This window comes from Bacillus rossius, chromosome 10 (genome assembly GCF_032445375.1).
Source record: "Bacillus rossius redtenbacheri isolate Brsri chromosome 10, Brsri_v3, whole genome shotgun sequence".
In the NCBI taxonomy this organism is placed as follows: Eukaryota; Metazoa; Arthropoda; class Insecta; order Phasmatodea; family Bacillidae; genus Bacillus; species Bacillus rossius.
Genome location: NC_086337.1, coordinates 6,656,154 through 6,682,772, shown reverse-complemented (window position 1 = coordinate 6,682,772; position 26,619 = coordinate 6,656,154).

Genomic DNA, 26,619 nt, shown 5'->3' with positions numbered 1-26,619 from the left:
TGACATATATGTTATTTTAAATAAAGGCAATAAAAATGACATACACAATATTACGAATACAAGAAATACTTTAAGCCCTACATATTTACTGTGATATTAACAACAAATGCTTTTGTTAAATACAGTAGTCAAAAAATATCGTAAATAAGTTATGAACATATATTTTATTTATTTTATTTTTGAATTTATTAAGCTCGCTGAAATTTGTTTTGATGATGTTCATGGCAACAATTTGTGTAAAGACGAGAGGATTTTTGAATCACTGACTAAAATTATTTGCGGAACTATTGAAAATAAATATCCAGAGGAAGTTATAAACTGTTTTGTCAGGACAAGAACGTATATGCGCATCAAGTATTTGAACACGTAATATGTTAGCGAACAAGACCAAAAACGCCAATAAAGAAATAAGATGAGGAATACTACCCTCTAAGATATTTCAGTGTGATAGTGTCCACTTACCTTCACCATAAAATGTATGTTTTAATTTACGATGAAGCCTCTTCTTTCCCCTAACCGTCCCCAACGCGACCGCTGAAAATAGAGGAAATTCCCAGAATTCTTCCAACTAGGATTTCCAGACGTGGCTACTAGTCGCCAAACAGGGGACTTTTTATGTTTGGGGCGAGACAAAAAAAAATACTTGGCGACTTGGCTACTTTATGGCGACCTTTAAAATAAGAAAGGCAATTTTGTGGCTACTACATAACAGTAGAAACAGGAATCAACAATTTTTTTTAATTCAACTATTTTAAATTTATAGTTAATAAAAATAAGATTTCCGTGTCTATGACCATATAAATGTATGATTCAAATATGTTGCGCGAATTTTATGTCTATAATGGGATTTTACTTTTATAGCAGACCATAATTTATCAAGATGTTACGGAAGAATACTCACTTCAATTAACTCAATATGGTTGCAATTTCTCTTCTGTCATTTGTAAGCCCTCATTATTCAACTGAAACTCTCTGCCAGATCTATTCGAGTGTACCCTGATCAGGAGCTAAATTGCTAGCTTCCAACGTACGAAACAGACAAAATAGTGTGTTACATCAAAGTAAACAAACACAGGCTCCCCCTTGGCAATAAATTACATGTTTTCGCACTAATTATCTGAAAATACCGGGAAGTGTAGTATATTGTGGGACATTTAAATTTTATTTTTTAACTCTTTACTTTTTAAATAACCTGCCAACAAACGATCGTGGCGTTCGAAAACAACCTGGTGAACATCCAACGACAGAGTAAACTTCGTGTCGTGATCAATACAACCGAGTGGATTTCAACTACTATGTTTACATAGGAGCCTTTTGTCAGGGCAGGAAATACAGAAGGGAAAGAGAAAATTAATTATGGTATAAAGGTTAATAAATTTTATAAATATTTAATTTAAATCATGTTTATAGAATATATACAACGTACTACTGATTGACTGAAGTAAAATTTCATCACATATATTACTACGGTCAAAATCCGCGGTCTAATTTTGTATCTTCGGGTATGTAAACATATTAAGTAATGCGCTGAGAACATTTTACAGCATAAGCATTTCATTTTCTATCATGAACCAATCGTCTTACAGTACATATACACATAACCATAGATGAACCGGGTTCTATTTTCGCTTGGTATCACCAAGATATTCGCAAATGGAAATTGTGACGTATTATATCGTTGGGCTCGGGTCGTCGACCAAGCATGCAGTATATTCCAATCCTGAGTAACACAAAACGCGCATCAAGGATATTATAGCCTACAAGCGTAAGGCGTTCCATTAAATTGCAGGCAGTTTGTCAGTGAAACACCTCTTTAGACTTTCAGCGGGACTCTGTTAATTTATTACGTAAAGATAGAGATAAATGTACGTTGTATGTGCCTAGACAGCTTTGAACGCTCAGAATCGTAATATTTAAACTATTAAATGGTTTTAAAAATTCTTATTTTAACTATCAAAAATCCACTTTAAAATGGAATACAGTATTCGCCAAATAGTAATAGGCATGGGGAATGTTTCTTAAATGCTATTTTGTAAGCAAACACCAAGCACTCACGTGAAGCCTTTTAGGGTGAAACATTTGTGGATTCCTTTTGATAGCAAAATATGTAGTTATTAGATTTTTCTAAATAAAAAGTATTACAAAGTACGTACGTCTCGTAGTGTTTCGTTATGTTTAGCATCACAAACCATGTAGAATGTTATATTAACACCTCGCAGCTCTCACTTCAAAATAATTATTAGTAATTATTTACTATAGAACACTAGCTTCTTAATTTGCATAAACCAAATCAGAATTAAAAATGATAGGTCGTAACAATTCATCGATAAAGAAAAAAAGTATTTAACGTGACTTACATGTATCAAGTAACAGCCTATATACCTATTAAGCTCTTAACTACATGAATTCACGGACATGTAAGATCTTATTCTTGCCGCAATAGGTACTGTAGTTAGTTTTAGAAAGTATACAATATTTATTTGTTTATAAATGTTTTTTTGCCAAAAGTATTGCACAATAATGATCATATTATTAAAACTCCTTTTTAAGTAATGCAAATATCAGTAAAATGTTTAAGTTTGAAGCTTCATGTTCATGTGTGGAGAGGTTCGAGTATTTAATTCCACTCCCTGGCATGGCTCGCATTTATATTTGATCACTGAGGTGTAGAAAAGATTCGGAACCCACTACAATCAAAATATTCCATCGCCTTAAGCCTTTCCGTGCAAAACCGTGCAACGTCAATTTCACAATACATAAAAAAATAAAAAAACACCAGTTCAGAAAACAGTTTTTACTGAAATAATAATATTGCTCCCTTAGTTATAACAATGTTCAGCATAGTAAAACCACCATGTGCCTTCTAAAAATACATTGTTACACTTTCATTATTTGTTTCCAGTTTTTATAAAGTATCCATTCATAAAAAAATTACTTTAACTGCCGGTTTTTCGCGGATAAACTTATTTTATGTCATTACTAAACATTTTTTCCTTGGAAAATTGTCATTAATAAATAATACAGGTTGGCAATAAACGTCTCATTATCTGGACCTGAGAAAGCAGAACGTTCTTCGGCATGGTCCAAGCACGATCCTTAAATGCGAAAAACCCGAATATGCCTAAAGGCTTTGTCACACTGTCAAATATATTGTCTCCAATATATTGGACAAGAAAATTTGAAGGGTGATTTTGGATGAAATACGTCTTCAAATATATTGTATTCAATATTATTTGATGAGCACTGTAAAATATATTTTAACTCATTTCACACTATCAATTTTCTTTGAGTGAGCTCGTTTTACCAAATATATTACGTGCAACTTCTTACGCAGGCTATTTCACATGGAGACGATTTCGCGGCGTTTAAAAAACAGTTGGTTCACACTGTTTGTCCGCCCCGTGTTCTCGACGTGTGTAAACGAGAGCTGGTTGTTCGCTTTCAAAAGCCCGATGAATCTGTCACTCAGTTTGTAAATTCTGTTAGTGATTATGCCGATGCCTTGAGTTTGGGAATTCCTGAAGGGGAATTTGTGCAGTTTATCCTAGGTAATCTTGCGCCGGTGGTGCTTCAGAACTGCGCTATGTTGACACCTCCATCTACCCTGAATGCCTTACGTGAGTGGGGCGGCGAGGTAGAAAGCCGTATCGCTGCGGCAAGCAAATACCGCTCTGAATTTCCCGTGTCTACGCGCGGCGCTGACTCTAAGTCACCACCTTTCAGTAGAGAATATTTTCCCCCCAGGCATGTCGGTATGACTGACTGTCGGCCTGCTACTTATGCGCGACCACCTGACGAAAGTGCATGTTTCGGCGACGCCGCGCCTGTTTTCGAGAGACGCGCCCCAGTGAGTGACGTGTTACGTCATTCGTTCGACGAGCTGCTCCCGCATGTCGCCTCGCGCGCCGGGGTGCGCGCTCATGTGAACGAGTCTCCCGGCGGGCCGGCCCGTCCGCGTGGCCGCCCGACCGGCGGTATCCAGGCTTGTGTAAGCGAGCCGCCTGGCGCGCTTGCTATCCCCCGCGGTGTGTCGAGCGGCGCGGCGCTTGCTCGTGTAAGCGAGCCGCCCCTTGCCACGACCTTGAACTTGGCCGTGAATAACGCAGCCGCGCTCCCCGCTAGGATTGATACTCGCGGCCGTGGCCGATGTGCTAATTGTTGTGTTTTCGGACACGTTACGGCCGAGTGCACTAGTTCTCGAGTTAATGCTGGCGATAGGCGGTGTTTCCGCTGCGGTCAGGCGGGCCATTACCGAGTTCAATGTCCGGGAAACCGGCATTGACGACACGCAGGAAGGGTCGTAGTCGTCGTGTTATGCGCAAATCCTTTCCTCAAGCGTTTTTACATTTTCTTCCCTTACTTGTACTGGGTAATTTTTACCCCGCCCTCGTCGATACACGAGCCACTTGTTCGTGCATCAGTGAGGCATGTTTTGACAGTTTGCTTAGCCAGCATCGTCATTTGAAGCGTTTCGTTGTCAATGAGCCTGATGTAATAATTTCCGTGGCCAATGGCGACATCGTGCGTGCCCGTCGCTCGGTGATTTTACATTTTAAGGTTCACAGATTTTCTTGGAGTTGGAAGTTTATTGTGGTTTCTGGACTTGCGTCTAATTTTGTTTTGGGTCTCGATTTCCTTAGTAACACGTGTTGCGTGTTGGATTTGCAAAGACACGAGTTGTCTTTTGGTTTTGCATATTCTATAAAAATTCAGCTGTGGCACGAAAGACGCGTGCCCATTGTCATGTCCTGTAAGGAACTGACGAGTCACGAATCTGATCAGGCTATCGCTGACTTAGTAAACGAGTTTCCGGATGTGATAACCCGCAAGATTGGCAGGTGTGATGTACTGCCTTATCGCTTTTATGTGAGGGATGAGGTACCCGTTCGCAGCAGATATATAAAGGTGTCACCCCCGAAACTTCAGTTCATGAGAGAAATTATTCAAAAATTGTTGGCTGCCGATGTTATTACCCCATCTACATCCGATTTAAGTACCCCAACCTTCTTGGTACCCAAGAAGGACAGTACGGAATGGCGTTTAGTTCACAATTTCCAGGAATTGAATCAGAAGATTATTGATGACAGATGGCCATTACCTACAGTGGAGAGTGCTCTACAGCACTTGGGCAAGGCTCGTATATTTTCAGTTATCGACCTTAATCATAGTTTTCACCAATGTCTGTTGGACCCAAGTTGCCGTAAATATACTGCCTTTTCAACCCCTTTCGGTCATTACCAGTTTAACAGATTTCCTATGGGCGTCAGTTTTGGCAGCCAGGCCTTGAGCCGCGTGCTTGATCACGTGTTAAGTGATTTCAAATTTCGTTTTGTTTTCAACTACATCGACGACATTATTGTATATAGCAATTCTTTTGAGGAGCACCTTGACCACCTTAGGGAGGTCTTCCTTCGCCTTCGTGCTGCCAAACTTACGGTCAATCCTAAGAAAATTTCCCTTGGCCAAAATTTGTGAAGTTCCTGGGCTATGTTATTTCCGAGGGCTCCTTGCTCATGGACCCGGATAAGGTTGCCCCCATTGTCGCCTTCCCCAGACCTAAGAATATCAAGGGTGTGCAACGTTTTTTGGGCATGCTTGGGTATTATTCCCGCTTCATCAAGAATTTTGCTGCCCTTTGTGCCCCCTTAAATGCCCTTCGTAAAAAGGACGTTCCTTTTGTTTGGGGCCCGGAACAGGAAAAGGCGTTCGCTACCCTGAAGTCTCAATTGGGCTCTCCTCCCGTTCTGGTCCTGCCTGATTTCAGCAAGCGTTTTGCCCTGTTTGTTGATGCCTCGTCCATTGCTCTAGGAGCTGTTCTCAGACACCTGGAAGAGGGCAAACTCCGGCCAATAGCCTTCACCAGCCGCTCGTTACTAGAGTCTGAACGAAAGTTGGGTACTTACGAGAAGGAGGCTCTTGCCTGACTGTTCGGCTTGGAAAAGTTCGAATGTTATCTCGACTGTAGGGAATTCGATCTTTTTACAGATAATCAGGCTTTGAGCTGGCTCTGTAACCATCCTCAACAACTCGGCAAGCTGGGGCATTGGATACTTCGTCTTTCTCGTTTTAACTTTGTTATCCATCATGTTCGAGGAGCCGACAATGTAGTGGCCGACACGCTTTCGCGGATGTTTAGTCCCGAGGAGTTTTTGGTTGAAGAGAACGAGTCACCTAGTCCCGATGAACTCCTATGTGTGTGCAAGGTTTTCCCGGAGTCCTACCTTAATGTTCGTGAGTGTCAGCTTGATGACATAGTTTGTCAGAAAATCCGTAAGGACTTGCGAGACAATAAAGTGGTCCCATTTGTGGAGGAACAGGGTCTGATTTATTTTACTGGCAGCTCGGGTCGAGCTCGTAAGGCAGTTATGCCATTAATATTAAGGCCTATGGTACTTAAATACTACCATTCGTCCCTGATCGGAGGCCATCTTGGTATGGATAAAACCTTCCGCCGCATTTCTGCGCATTTATACTGGCCAGATCTTCGCAACGATGTTCGTGCCTTTGTCAGATCCTGTCATGATTGCCAGATTTCGAAGCCACCCCAAAACACTAGGGTGGGCCTGTACTGTGCAGACCCACCAGTGGCACCCTGGCATGTTGTCCATCTTGATATCTTTGGACCATTGACGCGCTCGCGTAAGGGTAATATGTGTTTGCTTGTCTTGGTCGATATTTTCACTAAATTTGTCATACTTCTACCTCTAAAAAACATGAAAGCAGTTTCGATTGTCAAAGCCCTTCGGGAACAAGTGTGGAAGCTCTTTGGAGCCCCTGCCATGCTCGTGTCTGATAATGCCAGATACTTCCAGTCTAACATCTAGAAGGATATGTGCTTTGAATGGGCAATTAAACCCATCTATAGTTCGGCATATTTCCCACAGGGCAACCAGTCAGAGCGTGTCAACAAGGTGCTCAAGGGGGTTCTCACTTCCTTTTATCGTTCAGATCAGACACTTTGGGATTCTGATCTGGACTACATTAACATGGGTCTTAACTCTGCAGTGCACTCCGCCACCGGTTTTCCTCCTTCCATTCCCTTTTTGGGCCGCGAGCTCACTCACCCTCTCCTGAATCTCTGGGGACTGCCGTCTCTAAGCTCCGCCCTAACTGAGGCTGACCTCGAGAAAATTCTTGATCTTGTTCCTTGTAATTTCCAGAAGGCCCGCCACTTTGTCGAGACGCAGTACAACAAAACTAGGCAGCCCCATGGTTTTAAGGTTGGCGATATTGTTCTGGTGCGTTCATATGTTCTCCTTTCTTTAGCGGCACAGATCAATGTTAAGTTGCTTCCCCCATATGAGGGCCCGTTCACTATTGTGCGTTTTTTGGGCAGTAATACTGTACTTCTCCAGGATTGTAAGAAAAAATCCAGGTATAAAAAGTGCCATGTAAGCCAGCTGAAAGTTTATGTGTCTTAACGTGTAAGTTGTTTTGTTAGTAAGTATTAGCAGGTTTTCTCTCCTGTTGTATTTTTATTGATTTTACCTGCATGTCATTTATGAATATTCATCTGGAGCTGTTTGCTCTGGCCTAGCCTTATTGTTAAAATTTTCCCTTAGAAGTTTGGAATTATTTTCTAGGAATAGTTTAAGACTTGTATTTTAACTGTAATATCCATATTCTGATTTATTATTTATGTCCTAATAATCTTTGAATATGTGTTTACAGTATGCAACTAGTATGGAAGCCCAGCTCTATAAAAAGGTTGTTGACTGAGTGGGGTGCTATTTTTTTTACAATGTATTTTATGTTGTTTTTGTATAATTATTCCCTACTAAATTATGTGAATCTTTCCAGTGCACTGGAAAGTCAGTTGTGTGATTGGGAAGGTATCTTTTTAGTATTTGTGGGTGGCGCAGTGTGTTGTATGTTTTTCTTTGTAATTTCCTCACCACCCCTCCATTATCCTGTTGCTGGCGAGCCGTCTTCGCCGCTCTTCAGTCATCACCCAGCGAAGAGAGGAGACGTCCACTCTTCACTGCCTGCGTCACGCTCTTCTGGCGGCTCCTGCTTCCTACGTGTTATGGACGTAAGCCTCGACAGTGACTGCGCCATCTCTTCTCGTCGGTGTGCCCGCCGCTCCTGCTGGTTGTCTCCTACGAGGTGGGCCCAGTCGTAGTGTTAGAGACTTCCGTGTACTGTTTGCGCAGCCCCTGCCTAGCCCAGAGATTCGTCAAGCAGTGATACCTGCTGTGGCGCGCTTCGTCGGAGTGTTTGTGATGTGGCAGCATGCTGGCGCCCCTCTCCAAGCGCCGCTGCGAGCCGCTTCCCCTCCGTGCACTGCTGCGCCCAGCGGTGATGCCCTGTGAGACTTGCAGTTTCAGACTGGATCGGAAGCTGTGATACCTACCTGCTCTTATTCTCCGATACCGCCGCCCCCCCTTCTCGTTCGCCTGCCACCAGCTCTTGTGGTGTTTTTGGGGCGGGCGCTTGCGCTGTGTGTCGTGTGGCGGTTTCTTCATGGATTGTGCTTTAGAAACGTCTTCCTGCTTATCGCCGTTCCGTGCTGCTGGGGTGCTGCGGGCGCTGCAGTCCTGATCGGGGCTTCCCCCGTCTGCGGACTGGACTTGGTGCGCGCGAGCCATCTGTACTCCAGCTGCCTACTGACGTCGCTGAGTTTTCACTGTACTTCGAAGCAACCACATACAAGATACTCTACTCGTTGCTCCTCGTATCGTCGCATTCATCTGCTTCATCGTCCTGCGGAAGGCTTCGCCAGGGGGCGGGAATTTGCAACGTGCGCTTCGGCATTCAGACGCCCGCCGGCTCCTCCCCTTCCCTCGTTCCCCTTAAAGCCCCCTGCTGCCATCCCTTCTGACGTCCGCGTGATGTAGGCGTCTCCTTCCAGGCCTACTGAGTGCGACACTAGTGCCATCTGGATTTTTATATATAGGGCTGTAATTATTTTGCTCGTTCTGTTCTGTTCCGGGAGCGATCGCCGTGAGGGGTGCTTCGGCGTCGCGCCGTGTTACGCATGGCTACGAGGTGTTTTCTGGTCGGTGCCTTACATTTTTTTTGTGATAATTCTGTAGTTTGCCTTCTGCGTCATGTTTGGCTTGCCTCCTTCTGGCCTCATAAAGTAATGTTCGCTGGACACCGAATTTGTTTCTTAATTTTCTGGTTTGCATTGCCAGTGTGTTTCACCTTGTGCATTTCTTTGAATTTGTTTTTAGCTTTCGACCGGACAGACAGCATTCTATCTGCAATTGCTTGATTTAAATAACGTTAGCACATTACATTTGTATATTGGCTATTTGTATTGCTCTCCAGTACCTGTTTACGTAATTCTTTCTTTTGTGATTCTTGTTATGTGTTGCCCCTCTACATTCATATGGGGCTTGATTTAAATAATAATAAAGTTGTGTATTTTTGTATTTCTGATATTTACGCTTATTTATTTAGGGGTTGCACAACACGTCTGGCACTCTGCCTGTCCCTTTACAAGGGCCATTGTTTTCTTTTTTTGTTTCTAATTGTTAACGTCATTGAGGTAAAGTGAGGCGGATTTCCCCTTCCCCTTCACGATACTTCAAGTTCAATTACCTACTGCATTTCTTTCCCATGTAGCATTCGCCATTGCTGATATTTAAACTATTACACTTCGGAAACGGAAACAAAAGCGGCCGCTTTATTTTAGATAACTCTGATTGGCTGATCCCATCCAACATCCAACATATTTTAGAACCAGTCATATACATTCCTGCCCGAGCCTCTGGACGATGCGGACCTGTCCCGCATACTCCCGAGCCATGCCTAGGCGCATCACCTACAATGAACGCTACGAGCGCGGTATCGCCACTGAAGTCAAGACCCCGTTTTTCGCCGCGGAGTTGCACTCTGTGAGGGCACTCCCTGCGGACCTTGGCGAGCAGATTGAGGCGGACCAATCTTTGTGCGGGGTGCATCTGCGGCCATGTCCGAAAGACCGGAACAGGGCTACAATATACGTGTGGTCCGCGCAGCAGATATGGGATCTGGAAGATTTCGCGCAAGAGAAGCAGCCCCCGCTGCACCTAGAAGAGCAGGCGGTCCGTTTGCGCGCATCGTGCAGCGAATCGCCTGCCAAATATACCTCGTGGGCCATCTACGAGATGATGCTGCTAGTAGAGGAGGCAAATGAAAGTGGGCGAACAACACCAGAGCCCGCCCCAGCAGCACCAGCATCACCAGAGACACGGGACGTCTCGACGCAGTCTGCGCCCCCGCATCCTGCCCCAGAGCTGCGCCACAGCAGCTGCCAGACTGTCCCAGCTGTGCGGAGTCGGCACCAGTGGAGCCAGACGCCCGCCCCAGCCAAGTGCCGGGAAACTGGCACCCAAGCAGCTGTTGTAACAGCTCAGAAGAGCACCACTGCAGCTCTTCACGTGGCACAAGAATTCTCTCCACTGCTGCCGCCGCCGGTAGCCTCTACAGCCACACAGACCGCCCCTAAGGCGGCCTCGGCTGCGGGGAAATCGGCGCGGCAGCCAGCACAGGAGCAGCCCAGTCAGCGCCCACAAGATCACCGCGCGCCCTGGCACTTTGTCGTCCTCAGGGGCGGCAGGGGGGCCGGGGCACCTGCCGAAGAAGTCGACGCAGCCTTGCGCTCGGCCGGCCACAAGCCGACCAGGTGCTGGCGCGTCTGCAGCAGGGCAACAGGGCGCATCACTGGTCTCTACAGAGTGGCCTTCGCCACTGTTCAGGAGGCCACTCACCTGCTAGAGGCCGGCCTCACCATCAGAGGCGCCCACTGCGCAGCTGAACCAGCCCACACCAGACAGCAGCTCCCCAGGGCCTGGGGCCCCACTGAGCTGCAGTCTACTCCGCGCGGCGCAGTGCTGCAGTTGGCAGAAATGCTAACTGCGGTGCTGAGCCGCGCTAGGTACACACCGAGCCAGCCGTGGGCAGAGGGGACTCGTCCCCTCCGCCGGCCTAGCCCCTCTTCCCGTTAAAGGGAGGGGGTCAGCAGCCCACGGTTTAGGAACCTCGAATCACAGTAAATTAGTCCAGCCATTGCCCACAAGCAATCATAAATAAATCAACTCGTTTTAAATAACAAAATAATAATCATGACAAACTGAGCAGCCAAGGCCAACTGCTCAGCTTAAATTAATACCCCCCCCCCCTCACCAACCTTGAATTTAAAATTTTTAAACTAAACGGGAGGGCTGGACAACACACGAGTTTAAAGTAGAATCAACACACGAAATTAAAGTAGATTATTACAGGTCATTTGCAATATAACGCAGCTTCGCAGCTTAGTAAAAATCAGTTAACAGAAAAGTCAAAACTTAATACACATTAGACAAAACAGGAGGTTAGGGGTGGTAGGACGTGACCTGGTACTCCTATAGGGTCGCGGGGTTCGATGCCAAGTTGCGGCGATGATGTTTTCCCCCTTGTAAGTCAGACGAAAGTCTGCTGGGGGGGGGGGGGGTGCTTCATTAAGCACTTGATACTGAGCCGAACCAGTCATATACGTAAAATATTTGAAGGAAACTCTAGACATTCAATCTCTCAAATAAACATGGCTGCGATAGTGACGTTTAACGTGACGTCACAACCCTCAAAGATATTGGAACCAACATATTGGAAAGTGTTGGAAGCTAAAATTTGACAGTGTGACAGGGCCTTAAGGAAATTCCTACCCCTATCGCCATGGCGGAAGGTGGGTCCTCTAGCTACTTGAACAACGAAGCGCCTTTTTACAATCAGATTTCCTCTAAAAATAGGAAGGGGATATAACAGCATTATGATTTACATTCTTCGAGAAATAGGTCTGCATATGCAACAAATAAATTCCTACTGTGTTTAATACTTGAGTGCTGTATGTACCGTGCTGGGATTATTGTAAGTAAATCTAAATATTTCTTCCTACTACAGCTACTTAGTGCACAACAGTTGGTTGCGCAACATATTGTTTTTAAAGGTATTACGGCTACAGTTTCGTAAAATGTAACGGAAGTTTTTATTTTCGCAAAGCGCAGAAAAATGTATTATCTTATTTTTTAAAGAAAATAGAAACGCTATATGATATTTGGCAAGTAAAATGATGCAAGTTATTTTATTTTACAAAATATGCTGATTTTCTTTGTTCTCATTAGTTTGAGTACATAAAACAACTGCTGTTTTTTGTTATTACATTTTTTTCCAATTGCGTAACATATAAGCAGTTAACTGTCTCCTGATAATACCAAGATTTGTTTTCTAATTTTTGACGTGACAACGTCTAATAAATAGATAAACGCCGGCTGCACGCACGAAAAAGTGTCCCGTTACGCACATTGTCCCGTTACGCTCATTGTACGCTTGCGCCGCATCTATCTCTCTTCCACTCGATTGGAACAACCATCGATTTGACTTTTTTGAGGTACATTAAACTTGAAACAATCCCATTCGTTTCCTACTTTTCCAATCATCGTCCTATCCTTAACAGAATAACACAGATTGGAAGAAGTTAAATAGCAAACATGTATAAAAGTTATACGTTGTTAAAATAATCTCTTCGTTAAAGTACTAAACATATTTGAATTAATGAGTGCAAATAAAAGTAAATTTATCAATTAAATTGTACATTTCATTTCACTCCTTTGTATCCAACAAAATAGTGATAATTCAATAAAAATTATTCAATTTTATTAATAAAAGTATACAATCATTTCATCAATGTTTTGTTATGGCGTTGTCACGTTAAACTATCGTCCGTAAACCGACTTTACAGACAAACCAATTTTTTTTTATCATAATCAAGACCTGTAGAGTTGTAGTCACATAGTGAGGCTGTCAGATTACGTGCTTAAATAGCTAACAATGCTGAATTAATTAGCCTGTGTGTTTTGTGTTTTGGTTTTGCAGCTCCTTTCCAATTCAAATTTGCAATTTTCGGACTCAAACTTCTGAATGCAAGCGTGCCAGACAAGCATTGTTAATAAAAAAAGTCGTGTTAATAATATGTATATATTTTAGTACATACATATCATTATAAAAACAAACTACAGTTAATATGATTATTTTTATAATTTAGTAGACATGGAAATCAATGTAGCAACGAATTGCCACGATGCCAAATAATTATGTAGATATGTTACATAACTTTACAATGCAAATAATGTAAAGGATATAAATAAAAGTAATATTTTTAAATTGATAACATTTATTGCGAGATAGTTTAGCTATAAGAACGGCAATATTCACTTCACAAAAAATAACACTTTATTTATAAAAGTTTTATATTATAACATATTGAAAAATCATTTAGAATGAAGACAGATAAAACATAATTTAAAAGTATTCATACATACATATTTTGAAGGATGAATGTTGTTCGTAAAAATTAACAGCTGTTTCGGGTTAATAGTTCACAGCGTGTTTTAGACATGCCATTATATTACGCCATAAACCACATAACCTTTAAAATAGATAAATAACTAGAAATCATACAAAATTTACAATATTTCAATCTATAATTCAAAGTTTTATCAAACTTAACTAGTACGAAGAAAATGTCCCTTCCATACTATATCAACGACAAAATAAACTAATGTTTTCTGAACAGGTAATACAAGCAACTAGAATACTTTTAAAGTAGAGTAAACTGCTATCTAGTGGCAAAACTAAAAACCAATTGGAAACTATACGGAAACTAACGAAGGAATATAATGTTCGACAAATAAAAATATTATATTTACAGTCACTTGCCCTAAAATGTCATTTGCCCTAAAAGGCATACCTCCTAAACATCACTTGGCCTAAAAGTCAGTTGCCCTAAAAGTCATTTCGCCTAAAAGTAATTTGCCCTAAGTGTCATATCTGCTAAACGTCACTTGCCCTAAAAGTCATTTCGCCTAAAAGTCATTTGCCCTAAAAGTCATATCTCCTAAACATCACTTTACCTAAAAGTCACTTGGCCTAAAAGTCAGTTGCCCTAAAAGTCATTTGACCTAAAAGTCATTTGCCCTAAAAGTCATACCTCCTAAACGTCACTTGACCTAAAAGTCACTTGGCCTAAAACTCACTTGGTCTAAAAGTCATTCGACCTAACAGGCATTCAGCCGAAATTCATTTTAGGTCGAATGACTTTAGGGAAAGTGGAGTGTACTCTTATGGAGTAAACCATTTTTTTAATGAATTCCAATACAGGATAAGAAAAGTGAAAGGTAAATATTAAGAGTAGCTACTCATCGTCTACCAGCTAAACTATTGATATTATGTAGCGCATTAGAGGCATAGTTTTTTTTAGTGAAAAATGCTTCTTTAGTGATGAAAAGTAGTCAATTAAAAAAACTACCCTATTGATGTCTATTTTTGCAGTTTTTCGGAGATTTCCCCAAACATGCCTGAAGAACTTGGAAACTATACGGGAAAAAAAGGGGTTTGTTGGGGGGGGGGGGGGGGGGGGCGCCTTTGAAAATCTCCGAAAAACCGAAGAAAATAAACATCGGTAAGATAACATTTTCTTTATTGATGATACGTTTTCAGACCAAAAGAAGCATTTTTCATTAATAAGCCATGCTGCTATTATCAATAGTTTAGCCGGTACACAATAAGTACCTAGACCTACTCTAAATATTTACTCTATATAAATATATACTCTAAATATTTACCTTGCCTATCACTTGAAATTCATGTTTAAGAGCAATGGAAAGATAATAGTTCTAATTTTGTACATAATTATACATTTGAGTTATTTGAACTGCTGTTTACCTTTCCATCCCCCTTAAGAATGGTTAAAACATTTAAAAGTTTTGTAATACTCTGTTTTAGAGGTAAGCATGTCGTCTGCAAGGAAGAAGTGCAGATTCAGTCGTGATTGGCTTTACGATCCAAAGTTTTTTTGGCTGGAAGAAGTTGAAGGATCTCCACATTCAGCAAAATGTAAACTATGCTAGACAACATTTTCTTTAAGTAACATGGGGCGACGAACGGTGACGAGTCACTCAGAATCTAAGAAACATCTTAAGGTTGTAGGAAGTGTATCTATGCCCCTTGCTGCATTTTTTTCCAGCAAGGGATTCTGTCAGCTTTGAAAGTAAACCGTCTCAAGAAGTTAATTTGGAGTTCACTACCACTCAGCAGGTGAAAAATGAAAATTCTATCCTTTCTTGCGATAATCCACAGCCAGTATAGCAGCTCGTAAACAACTGGACAATTTTATGTCGGGGGAAGACATTACAAAGGCTGAAATACTTTTTACTCTTCATGCTGTAACGACACACAAATCTATGCGTACATTTGCTAAAGACGTTGATCTTTACCCAATGATGTTTCCGGACATTAAAATTTCATAGAAAATTAAACTACAGCGAGATAAACATGGTTACTTAATATTGTATTGTCTAAGTCCATATTTCAAAAATGAGCTCTTGCAGGTAATGGGAGATTCTGATCATGTTACGGTAGGATTTGACGAGAGTCCAAATAAAGTATCAAACAATCAACAAATGGACATCAACATTCGTTTTTGGGACACAGTCAGAGGAGAAGCTACAACTCGGTATCTGACTTCAGTATTTCTTGGCCATACCACTGCGCATGACTTACTTAGTGGTTTCTTGGGATGTGCTCGACCATTCCTAAAGAAATTGGTCCAAGTTTCTATGGATGGTCCAAATGTTAATTACAAGTTTCTCAAGGATTTGAAGGCTTCGATGAAAGAAGATGAAATTGAACAAGTGATTTTGGACATGGGCAGTTGTGGACTGCATACATTGCACTGTGCATTTAAGGCTGGAATCACAGTCACAGGTTTGGATATTGTCACGTTTCTGCGAGCCTTGTATAATTTGTTTAAGTTTTCTCCTGCACGTCGAGCAGACTATACTACTTGGACTTCCAGTACTCTGTTTCCACAGAAATTTTGCTCTGCTAGGTGGTTTGAGAATCAAGTTGTAGCTCAGAGTGCAATATAAATGTTACCTAATGTTGTAACCTTTGTGGAAACGACTTTGAAAGAAAAGAAATACAACCAATCTGCCAGCTTCACTATTGTTGAAAAATGTGTTGCAGAACCTCTACTGGGTGCTAAACTTGCCTTCTTCAAAACTGTGGCTTCAGATATAGAACCATTCCTAAGAGAGTTTCAAAGCGATGCTCCAATGGCCTCTTTTTTGCATTGTGCATTGTCGTCAACTTTCAGAAAGATAATGGACATATTTATGAAGTCCGATGTGCTGGAAAAGTGTTCCCTCACCAAGCTGGACATACAGAAAACCTCTTGAATGTGAAAGAATTAAAGATAGGGCATTCTACTAGAAGTACCATTAGGGAATGTAGAGAGGTTAGGGGTACTAAACAAGTCACAGAACTTGACATTCTTGTCTTTCGTAAAGAATGTCTAATGTGTTTAAAGACAATCACAAAATTTTTTTTGAAAGATCACCTTTGAAGCTCAATGTAACTAAAGCTGTGTCCTGTTTTGACCCAGCTGTGGCTATTGAGGTGAATGTGGCTATTGAGGTGAATGTGGCATCCAAATGCCTTGAAACACTTCTGTCAATTTTAGTTGACAAGCTAATTGATGGTTTGTGTGCAGATCGAGCAGCTTCAGAGTACAGGGATCTATGCAAACGCCCTGGTGTTAAAGCGTTGTTACACAGCTATTCATGAAATCAACAGATGCTTGATCACTTCTGGCTGAGTTTGTGTAGTGACAATACAAAGTATTTATGCAAAGTTATGAAGCTTGTGATGGTGTTGTCACATGGTAATAGCAATGTTGAACGAGGTTTTTCAGTCAATGCAGATTGTGTGGTGGAAACCTGAAACAAGAGAGTCTAATCGCTAGGTGAATGGTGTATGATGCTGTTAAAGCAGCAGAAGGAGTGTCCAACATTACAATAACTAAAAGCTTGATTCTTGCTGCAAGAAACGCTCGTGCACGCTCAAAGGAAGCTGCTGATTTATGCCAAAAAGAAGATCTGCAGAAGGAGGCTTTGAAAGCAATAAAGAAGAAAGCAAGTAATGATTTGAAGGAACTTGTAGAAAATAAAGAAAGGCTGTTACTGGAAGCTCAAAGAGAGGCAAATATAATTGACATTAAAATTATAGACCTCTCAAAAATGGCTTCTTTAAAAGGTGAATGAATAGTGCGTGTGATCTACCTAATAAACCTCAAGATATAACAAAATATCATGACAGAGTAAATAAGGAAACTTGTAGAAAAGAAAGCTAAGGTGCTAGGATATTACTTGAAGCTCAGAGACAAATAATTGACATGAAAATTACAGACCTCTCAAAAATGGTTTCTTAAAAGTGTGTATGAATAGTGTATATGTGTGTTTTACTAACTAAACCTCAAGATGTAACAAATTATCATGACAGAGTAAATATGGTAAGTGTGTGGTTTTGTGATGTATCTCTATCAGAGGAAGTGGACAAATAAACAGGAGCCAAGATGGCCAGATGAAGCATGTGTTTTTGTCTTGAGTTGGTTCACCAATCCCTTCCAATCCAATATATAACCCACATAGCATGACAGCTTGCAGCAAGCCTGTCAGTTAGCTTGAATTTGGCTTGCTATGCAAGCTTGAAGCATCAAATTTGATTCAAGCTTGATTCAAGTGCTCTGTCATCCATTGCTACCTACACTTGTTTTCGGCAAGCTTGCCAAAGGCATGAATTAAACTTTCCATGCAAGCTTGACGCATCAAGGTTGATTCAAGCTTGATTTAAGTCATCTGTGAGCTATATGGATCTTTTTTTTTTTTCGTTATGCTTGCCGAAGTCTTGAATTTGACTTGCCGTGTTGCAGCCCTGTTGCATCCTGGGAGTTTATTATTTTTGTTTCCGTTTCCATGTTCCTTTATTTTTTTTCTGGCCAGAGCTTAAATAATACTCCATATTGCCGAAGTTGAATAAGACTATCAAGGTAAGTTACTGTGTAAATTTATTACTTTCTTAGGCAAATATATTGTTATTTTTTAATAAGTAATTTTTTTTATAGATGTGCTGTGTTAATGCTTATTATGATCTACCATTCGTTAATTTAATTGAATCCCTACCAAAAATTTACAACAGAAACCAATAAAATACAACAGGAATTTCAGTGTATCCTGTTGTATGACAGATGAGATTTCAGCGTATTTTATTGGATCCTGTTGGTTTTTGTTGTAAACACACTGACTTCATTGGGTTTCAGTGTATTTTGTTGGGGAAAATTTACACACCAAAAAAAATACATCATTGTATTCTAGTGGGTTGTGTAGTCAAAGCCCACTGAATTCATTGGTTTTTATTGGATTCTGTTGTGAAAGATATTGGATCAGAAAGTGTTGGGTTTTGTTGTCTTCTGGTGTAAAGCAGTCTGTTGTATTCTATTGTATTCCAGTGTTTTTCATTGTATTCTGTTGCAAAGAGTTCTGTTGGTTTTGGTTGTATTCCAGTGTTTTTCATTGTATTCTGTTGGGTCTTGTTGTTTTCTGTTGCAAAGAGTTCTGTTGGTTTTGGTTGTATTCCAGTGTTCTTCATTGTATTCTGTTGGGTCTTGTTGTTTTCTGTTGCAAAGAGTTCTGTTGGTTTCTGTTGTATTCCCGTGTTTTTCATTGTATTCTGTTGGGTCTTGTTGTTTTCTGTTGCAAAGAGTTCTGTTGGTTTCTGTTGTATTCCCGTGTTTTTCATTGTATTCTGTTGGGTCTTGTTGTTTTCTGTTGCAAAGAGTTCTGTTGGTTTTGGTTGTATTCCAGTGTTCTTCATTGTATTCTGTTGGGTCTTGTTGTTTTCTGTTGCAAAGAGTTCTGTTGGTTTTGGTTGTATTCCAGTGTTTTTCATTGTATTCTGTTGGGTCTTGTTGTTTTCTGTTGCAAAGAGTTCTGTTGGTTTCTGTTGTATTCCCGTGTTTTTCATTGTATTCTGTTGGGTCTTGTTGTTTTCTGTTGCAAAGAGTTCTGTTGGTTTTGGTTGTATTCCAGTGTTCTTCATTGTATTCTGTTGGGTCTTGTTGTTTTCTGTTGCAAAGAGTTCTGTTGGTTTCTGTTGTATTCCAGTGTTTTTCATTGTATTCTGTTGGGTCTTGTTGTTTTCTGTTGCAAAGAGTTCTGTTGGTTTCTGTTGTATTCCAGTGTTTTTCATTGTATTCTGTTGGGTCTTGTTGTTTTCTGTTGCAAAGAGTTCTGTTGGTTTTGGTTGTATTCCAGTGTTTTTCATTGTATTCTGTTGGGTCTTGTTGTTTTCTGTTGCAAAGACTTCTATTGTATTCTAGTGTTTTTCATTGTATTTTTGTTTTGTTTTCTGTAGCAAAGAGTTGTTGGATTCTGTTGTTTTCTAGTGTTTCTCATTGTAATCTTTTGGGTTTTGTTGTTTTCTGTTGTAAAGAGTTCTGTTGTTTTCTGTTGAATTTCAGTGTTTTTCATTGTATTCTGTTGTTTTCTGTTGGATTCTGTTGTTTTCTAGTGTTTCTCATTGTAATCTGTTGGGTTTTGTTGTTTTCTGTTGCAAAGAGTTCTGTTGGTTTCTGTTGTATTCCAGTGTTGTTCATTGTATTATGTTGGGTTTTGTTGTTTTCTGTTGCGAAGTGATCTGTTGTATTCTAGTTTTTTTCACCCATACAGCACAGAATGTTTCAGTTATATTTCAGTTACGTTGCAATGTTTCAAATACATAACATTTTACAATCCAGCTTTCATAAACATTTCTGACATGTTTCTTTGCAACATTTCATATACTTATATGTGTTTTGAAATATGTATTAAATATAACAGTATTTTGAAAATGGAACATATTTCAAGTGATGTACCTGGTACATAGCTGAAATTTAATCTATACAGTGCACTGTGCATTTGTTTCCTGTTGATGAGTTGTCCGCAATGTTCATGTGGTTACCTATGTTTGTAGTGGTTTTTTATATGTAGGTATGATTATGTTCTTTATACATTATTCGTATTGCCGTCACCCGCGGTCTTGGCTTCGAGACCTGGGCGGGACATAGTGGGAGTTGGTGGTGTGTGGGTATGTTCCGGTGGGCGCCAGGCTAGCACAGACGTTAACCAATGGTTTTGGGCGTGGATACTTTCTGCCCCGGCGTGGACCACTAGGCCTTCGGCTGTGATTGAATTTAAGAGGGGGGTTTTCGTAGAGCTAGTTATCCAGTACTCTTTTTACACAATATAGTACACTGATCCCTAGCTGGAGGGGGCAAGCAACACTACGGAAGAACACAATTGATTACGTTACTAGGTTTTATTCGGGGCTGACCCCTTTTGCGCTGTGAGCACTGAGTTACACGTTACAGTTCACACAATTTGAGAGGAACTATACTTTACATTATACACTTGAAAGTTCTGCCCTTACGCCATTTCCACCCATAGCAACGGGGGAAGGGGGGTGATTGGGGGTGGCCAATCCCATAAGCTTAGTTCTTAGCAGCGGCCGGGTCACTTGTGTGAGCCGCGGTCCGTGTTAAATTACTTGCGAATGCCCATGAAGTTAGCATCGGCACTTGTGTGCGCGATGTTATTACTTGTAGTAAATGAGGGGCGGGAGTCGGCCCGTACCATAAATAGACACTGCGCGGTGGACCGGAGTCGCGTCGCCCAGTTTAAATTGGAGCGGCCGGGTTAAGCCCTGCACCGTAAATGAACGCGGACGCACACGGGAAGCTGAAAAAGGAAGGTTTGGTTAGTGACTATATTTACCAGCGTTACTTGGTGGTTGGAAAGCGATGATGGCTTCCCGTGGCACTAAGGACGTCCGGCCCGGTTCGCGAGTAGTTCGATACTGGCGTGCTAGCCTTGGCGCGGGGGAGAGGTAGGCTGATCCCGCGCGCCAAAGTTCGCCGTTTACTGTTATATTTATTTAAAGATAACTTAAAGACATCATAACCCCTACAATATTCACACAATAATTACTAAGGCTTAATTCTAATGGTGGAAGGCCTATAATAATCGTAGTTACATTAATTGTATTTAAATGTACTTAAAAGGAAGGAGAGTCAAGTTGGAGACTGTTTGTTAGTTAACCAACTACTCCAGCAGTTACAGACAAGTTAGAACGGGGGGGGAAATGATGGAAGAGTCATTTAATTAGTTTAGGCGGAAGGCCGCAAAGGGAGCACTTGCTACGTGTGATTTCAAGTTCCCCACGGAAGTAAGTGGCACACTCCTACGATGCACTTTTCTTGTGAAGAGTTTGTAAAAATTAGGGTAATTACTGGGCTCCCTTAATTACTCGTCTTTACGCGAGGGGCACTCGAGCCCTCAGTAATTACCGCAATTTACCTTTGTGGTACGGAGTGGCGGGAAGCTCCCTTGACTCCGACCGGGTGGCTAGGGGCGCGCTTCGTTAGCGGGACTAAGTACGGGCGGTCGCAAGTCGGGCTTGAAGACGGCCTCCGGCCGGACAACGTCAAACGCCCCCCCTCGGAGAAGCCCGACCTTGCACCGATATTGGTCCCGCCACGTGTTGGCACCCCTAGCCCCGACTGCGGCTGGTAGGGCCCGCTCTGTTCCCCTAGCTGCGGCGTCATGACGCTCGGCGGTGGGGTGGCGCGGCGCACGCCGCCCGGTCGATTGCGGAGGCAGCTGGGCCGGGGGTGGCGGCACGGCGCATGGAAGGGTGGTGCAGCGCACGGCGCCCGGACGACTGCGGAGGCAGCTGGGCCGGGGGCGGCGGCACGGCACATGGAAGGGCGGCGTGGCGCACGCCGCCCGGTCGACTGCGGAGGCAGCTGGGCCGGGGGCGGTGGCACGGCGCATGGTGAATTGTTCCAGACCTTTCGGAGACAGGGTTATTAACCCGCTTACTCTAGGCGTCCCCCAGGTCGTAGGCTGCGAGGTACCCTGGGACTCGGCGGGTCCGTCGTGGTCACTCGCCGGCGGGGTTACCCGGGTCGTGAATTACGGTATGGGTTCCATGTGTGACGGTCTCCCTCTTTTCTATTGGTTGGGTTGCCGAATTCTATGGTTGCCTCTCTCGTTCCGGGATGCCGGGTGGGCTGTTGCGAGGCGTCTCGTGGTTCTCCGCATCCTCCTCCTCTGGCTCCGTTACCAGTGGGATCGTACCCGGATCGCTGTCCATCTCGGGGTCGCCAGGACTGTAGGGCAACTCGGTGATGGTTACGGTCCCTGGGTCGTCGCCGCAGGGATTGTATCGGAGTGGGGTGCCCTCCGGGCTCGGGTCCTCGTCCACCAACTCCACCGTCGGCTGTGGCTCGTCCTGTTCCGTGCCCTGGTCATTTGGTAGGCAGCTCGCAGATGTATCCGCCATCTCCCCTGGCGGTGTGTTCAGCACGTAGTCCTCCAGGTAACGCGGCGGGTGTCGCCGTCGGTGTGGCCATGTCCTCGTCTCGTCCTCCGACTCTGGGTGTCCGGGCGACGCTGCGTCGGCGAACGGGGTCGAGTGGGGCGGTCCGAGGTGGTGCCGTGTCGGGGTCTAATTGTGTTCTGCGATATCCGCTATCGTCCTGGTGATGTCAATATCTGGTGTCGTGACCGCCCTTAGGCCACGTGAGAGGTCGTCCGTGGGCATGCCCGCTGGCCCTCGCTGTGGGCTGGCCAGGCTGTGGTGCTCTGGGTAGCGCGGCGGCTGTCGGTGGCGGCGAGGTCGCGCTCCCGGCTCATCCTCGTACTCCAGGTCGACGAGCGGCGCCATGTCAGTGAACGTGCTTGCGTTCAACCCTCCTGTCGACCGCGATTCCTCCGTGTCTCCCGTCCCCAGGCCGCGTGAGAGGTCGTCCGTGGGTGTGCCAGAGGTCTCCCGCTGTGGGTTGACCAGAACGTAGTCCTCCTGGTGGCGCGGTGGTCGTTGATGGCGGTGCGATTGCGTCCTCGGCTCCTCCCCGTACTCCAAGTCAATGGGCGGCGCTGTGTCGGCGGGTGTGCCGGCATGAGGCGGTTCGGGGCAGCGTTGTGCTGGGGTCCAATCGGGGTCCTCCGCCTCCTCCTGCGTCGGTTTTCCGGCGGGGTTAGGTGGGGTGCCTTCCTCAGGAAGGCTTTCTCCAGGTAGATTGGCGAGGCGTAGGTCATCCCGATGTATCTTTTTTACTCGTCGTCCGCCTAGACGCACCAGGTAGGTGGTCCTCCCTAGACGTTTCTGGACGGTGTAGGGCCCTCCCCATCGTAGTGCCAGCCCAGCGCAGTAATTGCGGGGTGCCGCCGAGAGGGGGTGTACCCGGGCGAACACTTGATCGCCCACCCGCACGACGGGTGGTGAGTGGTTGGTTACGGGGGTGATACCCTCGGCGTACGCCCTCTGTCGGCGTCGTGCTTCCTCCTGCGCGGCTGTGCGGCGCTGGTTGCGCTCCTCGGTGTCTTCTGTCGGATGCGGGGTACTGTGGGTGGCCCACTGGCCCAGTAGGGGCAGGTTGTGCCCCTGTATCATCTCCGCCGGCGTGAGGCCGGTTGCCGCGTTGGTGCGCCGTCGGATGCAGAACAATGCATCGGCTACATGCAGGTCCCATCGAGTGTGGTCCTCCCCCAGTCGGATGCGCAGTTGGGCCTTCAGTTCCTGGTTACGTCGCTCTGTCGGGTTGGCCCTGGGGTGGTAGGTGGGTGTCGTGTGGTGTTCAATCTGGTGCTCGGTGCACCAGGTCTTCGAGTGATGGCCCAGGAACTGACTGCCGTTATCCATCAGGATGGACTGGGGGTAGCCCCAGCGCGGGAGGAACTCCCTCAGTAGGATGTTGGTGATCGTGGGGGTCCTTACATTACCACAAGGGTATGCTTCTGTCTACCGTGTGAATAAGTCTGTTATTACCAGTAGGAAACGTTTTCCGCGCGGGGTGCGGGGGTAAGGGAACATCACGTCCAGCGCTATGGTCTGGAAGGCGGTGGTGGGGTCCCCTGGCCGCTGTTGCTCCTCTCCGTCCCGTCTCCTGGCTTTTCGTACTTGGCAGACTTCGCATTCCCGGACGTACTCCCGCACATCGTGGGTGATGCCAGGCCAGTGGTAGTGTTGGCCTATCACCCATCGCGTCTGGTCTGTTCCCGGGTGCCCGGCGAGGTCATGGTTATGGAAAAACCTCAAGGTCGCCTCCCATGCCTCGGGTGGGATGTAGGTTTTCCAGTCACGGTTTCCCCCGGGTGTCCGGGTCATCACCACCCCATGTTGTACGCACCACGCCTCGTGTTCCCCGGCGGTGGCCAGTCGTCGTCGTCGGTCGGCGTATTGCGACGTTCCTTGCGCTTGGCGCACCCGGCGGTGGACGTCGGCGACGGTGTTGGGTGGTTCTTCATCCCCTGGGATGCCGGAGGTGATGCAGGCGCATGTCGAGTCCGAGTGTGCCGGTCTCCCGTATGGCCCCGGGGGTAGCATCCCCTCCCAGTCGTCTTTGTCAGTGATCTCGATGTGCGTGTCGGGTTCCCGCGATAGCAGGTCGGGAAGTTGGTTTTCGGTGCCCGGGACGTGTTCCACATCAAAGTCGAACGACAGGAGGAAGAGCGCCCACCGAATCAGCTTTCCTTTCCTCCCCTGCATTGTATGCAACCACGTGAGACACTGGTTGTCGGTCCTCAGTGTGAATTTCTTCCCTTCGAGGTGTGGACGGTATTTCTTTATAGCCCAGACTACGGCCAGGCACTCTTGCGCGTTGCTATGGTACCGGCGTTCGGCCGGGCCGAACTTGGCGCTGGCGTAGCCCACGACTTCTCTGTTGCCGTCCTGGCTCATGTGGTATAATACTGCCCCCACCCCGAGGGCGCTCACGTCCGTTTGCAGGTAAAGATGGCATTCAGAGTCCACGCGCATGAGCGTGTGGCACCTGGTGAACGTGGCTTTGACCTCCTCGAAAGCGTGTTGGGCTAAATCATTACATCGGTAGCGAAACTGGGGTGACAGGAGGTCTGTCAGTGGGGCTATTGTCTGGGAGAACTCGGGAACGTAGCCCCGTAGCCAGTTAACGAGGCCGATGAAGCGTTGCAGCTGTTTTCTGGTCCGTGGGGCTTCCGCTTCAGCGATCTTTTCTAAGTGGCCAGGTTGGGGGCGGTTACCCTCTGCATTCACCAGGTGCCCGAGGAATTCGACCTCTTGTGTCCCTATGTGGCATTTATGATGTGCTGCGGTCAGCTGGTGTGTGGCTAAGCGTTCCAAGACAAGCGCCAAGTGTCTGACATGGTCCTCCCACGTCTCCGAGAACACTATAACGTAGTCCAGGTATGCGAGTACGAATTGGCCGACGTACCCCTCCAGAACCCTGGTCATCATACCCTGGAAGGTTGCTGGCACGCACTTCAGTCCGAACGGCATTGCCCTGAACTGGAACGTTCGCCCGTCTGGGATCGTGAAAGCGGTCTTCACCCTATCCTCCAGCCGTATCGGTACCTGCCAATAGCCCGCCTTCAAGTCGAGGGTGCTGAAGACCCTGGCTCGTCCTAGCCTGGCTACCGTGGCATCGACGCTAATCTGTGGTGGGGGGGAGCCAATGGCGATCTTATTCAGAGGGCGAAAATCTACGCAAAAACGCAGGGAGCCGTCCTTCTTCGGTGCCAACAATACGCAGGCGTTGTAGTGGCTATTCAAGGGTTCGATGACCCCGTCCCTTAGCATCTCTGCCACTTGCTCTCTAATGGCGCGCTGTTCTCGGAAGCCATAGTGTCTCGGGGATTCGTAGATGTGATCATTGTGAGTGGTCGGGATGTGGTGTTCCGTTACCATGGTGCATCTGAGAGGGTCGGCTATAGCGAACACGTCCTGTCTCTCCGCTAGTACTCGGTCACAGCTGCGTGGTACCCCGGGGGGACGTTGTGCCGCAGCTGGTCTAGGGTTACACACTCCGCGGGGGCCTTGGGGACATAACCCAACGCGTACACAGTGATGTGCTCTTGGGTACCGATGTAAACCCGGTTGGGCTTCATTTCGATTACCGCGCTCTGCTCTGCTAGTCACGGTTGCCCTAGCACGAGTTCCTTGTGTAGGTTCTCGACGACCAGGGCATTCACGGTGGTCGACAGGTTCCGAAGGCTTACCCGTAGTTCCGCCTTGCCCACCGTCACCGCTGGTTGGGTGCTGGTTGCCAATCGTAGCTCCATCTGGTGTGGTCGCAGCATGCCGGGCGGTACGAGGTGTGGTGCCACGAAGACGTGGCTCGCGCCCGTATCCACCAGGGCAGCTGCCGAACGTCCGTTGACTTCGACAGGAATGCGGATTAGGCTATCCCGGTGACGGGACAATTGGTTGAGGACCGGTGGTGGGTCTCCCCCGTCACACGTGTCTCGTCTCGCGGTCGTCGGAGGCGCGGATCCTAGTGTCCCACCCCCGGGGTTCTGTTTCCTGAAGCGTTCGCCGGCCCCGATTGTTGGCGGTGTTGTAGGGGGCAGCTGGTGTGCCAGTGGCGTGTCCCGGTGGGGCATCCGCGCCGACACAGTGGCAGTTGGTCATCCCCTCGTCCTGTCGCATTGTCGCGTCGCTCCGGCCCGGCCGGCGTGTGGGACGGCGGGGCGTCTTCGATGGCGCGTCGCCGTACGTGTGGTGGGTCTCTGAACGCCTCCGGCGTGTTTGTGATGGGTAGACCGTGACTAGGCATCGGGTTGCTGCGTCCTCGGTTGCCACTCGGTGGGTTGCGGTGCCAAAGGCCCTGTAGGTTGTGTTCGGTGTCTACGGCCTGTCGAACATAACTTTCCATGGAGTCGTGTCGAGTGCACCGGAGGAAGGGCTGTAACTCGTTCCGTAGCAGCGACGTCACTGTCGTCAGTGCGGCAGTTGGTCTTATGT